Genomic DNA, 8,164 nt, shown 5'->3' on the forward strand with positions numbered 1-8,164 from the left:
AATCCACAGCCTCTGCAGCATGAGTTCAATCCCAGCCAGGGAGGTGACCCATATGGCACAGCAGACCTCTCCTGACTGGCCCTCTGCTCCCCTCAGCAGTGTACTTCCGTCAATCTGCCTGTTCTGTTCCCCACTCTGTCTCTGGTGAATCCTCTCACCCCCCACATCTTTGGCCTGTACCCCAGTTCTTGTATGCATAAATAAATAAATCTTGAAAAAAAAAAACATGATCCTGTGGGCCTTCCTGGTGGTGCAAGAGGTTAAGAAGCAGCACTATGAAGCTATCCACAGTCACTGCAGCATGAGTTCGATCCCCAGGCAGGGAGGTGACTCACATGGTGCAGCAGACCTCTCCTGTCTTGCCCGCTGCTCCCCTCAGCAGTGTATTTCAGTCAATCTGCCTGTTCTGCTCCCCTGTCTCTGGGGAGTCCTCTTACCTCCCATACCTCTGGCCTATACCCCCATTCTTGTATGCATAAATAAAATAAATCTTTAAAAATGTGACCCTGATACATACATATATACATACATATATATCTGCAAGATAGTGACCTTAGCCTGACATTTGATGCTGTCCTTCTTGGTATCCCTTCTAAGATAATTCAATAGATATAGAAGGAAAAATATCACCCAAGCCCTGGAAATCAGCAAGAGTCCTACTTGAAGAGTTAGTTTTCCATGAGATGAAATAGGTGACAGAGCAATGTGCATATTATGTCTCCATACTTACTGTATCTTGGTCAACATGAAGAACTCTACCTGGAGCTGACACGGGCAAAGAGGGGATTTGTTTGGGTAGTTCACAAAATTAGATGAACATCACAGGTGGGAGAAGCAGGAGCCCTCTTACTCCAGTAAATTTTGTTCCCAGAATCAAGTACTCTCAATTCTGTTTCTCCCAGCCCATTAGCTTCTTTTCTCTTAAGTAGCTTTTCTCTCAGTGATAAGAGAACTGGCCATTTAGGTCCTCTAAGTTCCCAGCTTGACAATCCAAGATCAGCCTAAAAAAACCTCCAGGAAAGGACCCTGATTGATTTGTCTTGGATCATTGTTCACCCTTTGGGCCAATCAACAGGGCCAGGTTGATGAGGTCTCAAGATGGACTTACTTAAGCCACATTCACATTGAACTTAGTTATATATACTTTGCTGTGATCAAACATGGAGAGGGAGCTGGGCAATTTTCTATAACAAACAACCCTTAATAGTGTGAACCCCTTAATATAATTGGAAGGGTAGAAAAGTTATTGTCAAGGGAAGAAATGGTGCTATTACCAAAACAAGTGTAAGGAGAAAAAGTATGAAACCAAAGTTGTCCACCACATAGACATTATTCAGTTCACCTAAGATAAAACTTATAAAATGATTCATGATCACAGAGAGTCTCAGAATGCCACACTAATCCTATTCAGCATACCTGAGAGGTTATGCATCTATTGTTGCTTACTATCAAGAGTGAAACTTGCAGACCCTGTAAGTCATCAATGTTGGGAAGATGGGAGGGAGGCAAATAGAAAAGACTCACATCAAAGACAATATGTACTCTGGTGTGCTTCCCACCCACTGGTCCACCCTTGCCTAGAGTCATATACCCAGCCCTGCATGAGTGCTGAAGGAACTTATCCCCTAAAAATACCACTAAATCTAGACCTACATTGACAAATATAAGCAATAAAGACCAGACATGGGAAAAGAATGAACATTTTTGAAGAGGGAAAAAGTAAACAATTACAGCTCACTAAAAGCAGAAGAAATGATGAAAATGGGAGAGGAATTAAAAAAAAAATTTACTTTTGACATATTTTTAGGATACAGCAGCAAGAAATAAAAGCAGAATGCTATGGTAAAAGAACATACTGAGAGTCAGAAAGAGTCCATGAAAGCAGTAAAAGAATGCTTATTAAACCTTTTAAAAATGTTTTTATAGCTTTAATCAATGACATAATGGATCTTACCAAGAAGGGAGCACTGATAGGTTTAGTGTTCACATGTTTGAAGCATAGGCCCAGAGCAACAATTACTGGCCCATGTACACTGGAATTACTTTTCTCTTTAAAGAACCACCTGAGATACCACTTTAACAGTTCAAAAAACTAAAGGATGACAAAAAGTTCTAAACTGCACTTTATTTGCATTTGACAATCTGACAAAGTAATGTAAAAGAAACTATAGCCCAATCTCATTTGTGAATAATGAAGCAAAAATATTTTAAATAATAGCAGCATACAGAATCCAGTTTTTCAAAAGCATTATACATCATATCATAATAAATTAACCTTTATTTTAGGCATAAGAAAGAACATGAAGAAATCTCTATTCATAATTTACAATATTAAATTATTGAAAAGAAATTTATATTTTCTCTGTAGTTGCTGGAAAGATAGCTGATAAATTTCAACTTAAATCATTCAAAATAAGTAAAAATCTTATTAACAAAGAAAGAGATAAAAACTTCTTAGGATGATAAAATATACAAATCTTCTCCCAAAATCTACTATCTTGTTGAATGGAAACATAACGAAAAGAATTTTCATTAAATCAGGAATAAGATGTAAATGTCCTTTATCATCACCATTATTTAGTGCTGTTCTATGGAGGCCAGTGAAATAGTAAGGAGAACAAGATAAAAAAATTGTGTAATAGGGCCTCCCTGGTGGTACAAAGGGTTAAGATGCAACCTATGAAGCTGTCCGCAGCCACTGCAGCTCGAACTCGATCCTTGACCAGGATGATGGCACATCATGGCACAGCAGACCTCTCCTGACTCACATGTTGCTCCCCTCAGCAGTGGATTTCAGTTAGTCTGCCTGTTCTGCTCCCCGTTCTGTCTTTGGTGAATCCTCTCATCCTCCACACCTCTGGCCTGTACCCCAGTTCTTGTATGCATAAATAAATAAATCTTTAAAAAAATTGTGTCAAGAGACAGTGATATGTGTTCATCATCCCATTTTCTCCATCTGGCTGTATAGGAAATCTATATTTCATTAGCTTTCCTTGCATCTGTGTGGAGTTATAGGACAGGATTAGGGCAATGGAATGTTCCAGGGTTAGCCTTACACATACCCTACACTCTCGCCTTAACTCTTTCCCCCTTCCAAATGGCAGTGAACTACTTGATCTTCATTAGATATTGAATGTGCTAGAAATAAGCTTTCATTGTATTAATCTCTACAGAGCTTTTATACATTAAGTTTGAAAATATGTATATGCTTGCATATTATATGTGGCTATAATCTTTTTTGGATAATTAACTAAAAATACATATTTTCAAAAGAGTTGGAGGCAGAGGAATCCAAGTAGAGGCAACTCCCAGGTCATAGTCCAAGATGGAACAATTAGAATTCTTCCTCGACAGTCAAGAAACTAAACCTGTGTGTGAAGAATCTTTTAGAATGTAAAACTAAAGTTGTGGCAGTCATGTCCTTCCACCTCCTGGGAAAAGCCTGTGTGCAGGACAGAATGAAACCGACATGGAGAGAGGAGAGAGACAGTCTTGTCGGCGAGTGAGACCACTTTTCTTAAATGTTATTTCATACCTTCTCATGATTAGAGGAAGCAATAATGTCCCCATTTTGCTCAAGCAAATACAGGTTGGTTGTCACTTGCATAGGATTCCTAAAATGATACAGCCCACCCCACAAAGTGATGAAGGTCAAATATGAGTAAAATTAAGGTCTGTTAGCAAAGTCAAACAACAAAATGACAGAACCAGGAGACAAAGTCAAGAAGCTGCAAGTCAGACAATACAAAACTAGGATTAGGGAGTGAGAGACAATGGAAGTGAAGCCATCTAAGACCATTTACTCTGAAAGGGCTCTATCAGCCCCAAAGATCTTATCTTTTTAAAGGTCACTAGCAAAATAAGATTCAGTAGGTCAGCTTAATTCAAAGACATGCATAGAGTAAGAGCAATCATCAGAATTTCATAAGATAAAAATCATTCCTTTTAAGAATCAAGTTTAAATAAAACCATCCCACAAGGTGCTTTAATGATGGGTGTGGGGTAGTAATACCACCTGAGGCAGGAAGTCCCACCCCTTTAAAACACAAATAATCATGTAAACCAATGTTAATAATAAAAAAAAGTCATCCACATCTTAAAATAGTATTTTCCGGGCCTCCCCGGTGGCGCAGCAGTTGAGCGCTGGGTTGCGAAGCTGCCCGCAGCCTCTGCAGCACCAGTTCGATCCCCGGCTGCTCCCGGCCACCGGAGGAGGGTCCCACTTGGCGCGCAGACCTCTCCTGCCACCCGCTGCTCCCCTCAGCAGTGTGCTTCGGTCCTTCTGCCTGCTCTGCTCCCCTCTCTGGCTCTGGTGAATTCTCTCACCCTCCCGCGCTTCTGACTGTACCCAGTGCTTGTATAAATAAATAAATAAATAAATGTTTAAAAAAAAATAAAATAAACAAAATAAAATAAAATAGTATTTTCCACTGGTCCCTCTTTTTTAATGACCATTACTAAGTAAATTTTATGCTAGATCCATGGTAGAAATCATAAGAAAATCAGATATATTTGAATATATATAATATGTATATTAGCCAGGGAATTAGTATTATATAGAATTTACTCATAGAAGAAAAGAGCCCTGGATCTTGGTAGACTTAATTTCACCAGAGTGATGTCTCCAGGTTTTGATTAGGATATAATCAATCTTTAACAATGGATCAGAGAGACACACTCTCCACTAATTATATGGCTGTAAAAAAAGAAGCTTTCTCACTCTGCATTTTCATTTTGAAAATATAATTTCATGAGCTTTATTTCTTAACTGGGTTTAACTGGGGATCAGTGTCAAACAGTAAGCTCTAAGATGTAAATAATTCCTTGCTTCACCTTGCAATTTCCATAGCTACCAAGGACTTTCACATCTTGACCTCTGGGTGAGGGGTGAAGTCTCCGATTGAAGCTTTATTTAGCAAATCCTCTCCATTCAAAACCCATAAGTCCCTTGTCCCTGTCAGCAAGTGTCCAGAAGGTGCCTTGTCAACAGATCTCATTCACGAAGATTACTGCTGGGAACTGACAGAAATGGGAGGAGCTTTGGGAGCTTCTGCTATAATCAGGCCTGTCACATAAATTGAAAGCTGCTTTGGTTTTTCAGCTGGAAATAAATAACATTTGTATGACTTACTTTCTGTTTTGTAATGTGTGTGTGTATGTGTGTGTGTGTGTGGTGTGCATGCATGCATTAGTTTACCAACTGAAATTGAGCAGCAGTTTTCACAGTGTGCATTGTATCTCCATTGCTTTGGTAGATTGTATGATTATTGCCCCAAATAATAACAGCATCCAGTCCAGCTCACTGAGGAATCTACCATCAGAATAGTATAGTCAAGTAATATAACCAAAAAAAATTTGGGGACTGCTCATTTAAATGGATCAATGTGTTTATCCAAGCAATAATTTTAATGATTCAAACTTTTTTCTTGGGAGTGGCTTAGGATTGACACTAAAAAAAAAAAAAAATCAGACATTTTTATGCAATTGCTTTTTATTTTTCCTTTAAGAAAATGGCTGTGACTTTATTCAGTCACCTCAGTAGAAATAGGCCATGGTGAAATCTTTCTACCATAAAAAAGACAAATTACTGAATTCTCCAAATTTTATCACTTTTATAGGTGGCAATTAAACCAAATTATTACATCTATAAAATGAAATAAGAGAAGGCTCTTGCCAAATAAATTATTTCAGTTTTCAGGGTTGCTTGATAAATATAATAGGAACATAAATTCTATTAAGCGGGAAACTCTGCAATTGGATACACGTGATAGAATTGAAAAATGAATTTGAGATAAGAAATAAATTCTCTTTGTGAACCAAAGTGATTCAGTGATTGCTAATTTCATTAAAGCATTAGCTGATTATACCTCAGTGTGTTCATTTAATATTATGGGTGATAAGCTTTACCCTACTTCTTAGTTCTGATCTATAACAACCAAAAATTACCTTTGCATAGTAGTTCCATGTGTGGTTTTAACTATCTCTAGATGATGTCTACCCTTTAACCCCTTGGAAATCCTGTAATGTAGATACTGAAATAGATAGAAAATCATTTAAAAATATTTAAGGTAGCCTCCCCTGGTGGCGCAGCAGTTGAGCGCTGGGCTGTGAAGCTGTCTGCAGCCTCTGCAGCACCAGTTCGATCCCCTGTCACCGGCGAGGGTCCCACATGGAGCAACAGACCTCTCCTGCTGCGCCCACTGCTTCCCTCAGTAGTGTATTTCGTCAGTCTGCCTGTTCTGCTCCCTGTTCTGTCTCGGGTGAATTCTCTCACCCTCCCGCGCTTCTGACTGTACCCATTGCTTGTATAAATAAATAAATACATCTTTAAAAAAAAAATATTTAAGATTAGATAATATGACAATGAAGAGATGAGAAAAAGAATAATTCAATAACGTATGTAACTATAAATGAAAACAATAAAAACGATTATAATTATTGTATAGTTTCTGTAAGTGATACCATAATTAGTGTTTAAATTCCATAATATTTTACTTAGTCTCTGTGTTTTAAGTGGTTCATTGACTATGGTTCTTTGTCCAGGAGTTACCCAAATCCTCCCAAAGGCTCTCTGTCGTTAGTAGCTCTGTCTGTATTGGGTTTCTATAGTTTCCATTATCTTTTGCCACAGGACATATAAGTACTAAGAAGCACCCCATAGAATATTCTGGGTTCTAGTCATGCCCCCTGACTCCCATTTTGTTGTAGCAACCTAATTTCCCCAATTTCCCCTTTGTAACCAAAGTAAATTACCCAAACCATTATAATAACCCCTAAGTGGCCTGATAGCAGTTACACTTTCTTGTTCAGAATAACTATTAAATATCCCTTGGTTTTAAAATTAAGATATTAACAGCAGCCAAGTTCAAGTTTTAATAATGGAAATAGAAAATTTTGCTGGTAGATTGTTAGGAGTAATGAGAGGCGTCAGTTCCTTTTCTACCTGGAATTTCCTGAATCAGGATTTCCTGAAAGCTGGCAATGATGAAATAACATCCTATAGTGCTTGCTGATACAGAGCATACACAGTATCTTGAGGACATTCTCCCTGCCTTGTAAAGTTTGTTGAGCAACTAAATCTCTATGTCTTAAAAAGGCTATGCCACTGTTACATAGGGCCAGCTGTTTAAGGCTGATGGGAACTATGTCAAGAGAGGTGAATGATGAGGGCATGAGCCAACTGCTACATCACAGTCACTGTAAAGTTATTTGTTTGGTTAAAAGCAATGTTTATGTGGAATAACTGGACAGTTAATAAGGCATCTTGTAAGTCCAGAGAAAAATGATTGTAGGTGAAACATTGCCAGTATGGAAGGCAAATCTATATCCAGAATAAATATTTGTTTCAGAAGAACAAATCACGGCCACTAGGCAGCTATCTGGGCCTCCCAGGGAATAGTGTTATATTGAGGGATTCAATATTGATCTTTGCTTTTGGCAGGTTGGACACCCAAGGGAGGCGATAGCTAATAGCCTTAAGGAGTGCTCAGGTTTCATCCCAGCTGCTATGGCTATTTTGATCAAAGCACATACACTAGGAAAAGTGTGGCTGGAAAAAGAGACTGACATTCACACATAGGGTAGTATTGTCTCTCTGATTATGGAAAGGACCCTCTACTGTGAGAGCCCATTGTGAGTACTGACATGGGACACACATATCCTCATATTCTTTGTGCTAGTTTGGAAAATTGCATCCACTTATCTTTTTTCCAGACCTTCTTGTGAACAGTTATCCAATGTTATGCCTTCCATTTCCATGAACAGGTAGCTAAAACTGCTAGCCACTGCACACAAAATAGTATAGATCAATATCTATGCCTAGATTTCTCTCCAAAATAAATGAACAACAAGGTGCAAGCTCAAAGTTGCTATCACTAGGAGGATTTCCCTTCACTTTCTTTCTTTAGGTCCAGCTCTAGAATATAATATGGAATCATCTGTAAATGAGTTTTGTTTGTGATAATAAACTGGCTATAGGGGATTCAGCAGGAGACTCTAGGTGCTGATTGAGTATAAGAAGTCTGGTCATAGGCATAGGAGGTTCCATAGGTGTCATACTTTTCTTATTTGTTAGAATCACAAGTTCCTCACTTTGTAGAGATTATTTCAATATAATCCCAGACCAAGAATTCCTAGAAGTTTCACTGAGTTTGCAAGTCCTGAA

Source organism: Talpa occidentalis, unplaced genomic scaffold (genome assembly GCF_014898055.3).
Source record: "Talpa occidentalis isolate TD23 unplaced genomic scaffold, MPIMG_talOcc4v2.1 talOcc4.9, whole genome shotgun sequence".
Taxonomy (NCBI): domain Eukaryota; kingdom Metazoa; phylum Chordata; class Mammalia; order Eulipotyphla; family Talpidae; genus Talpa; species Talpa occidentalis.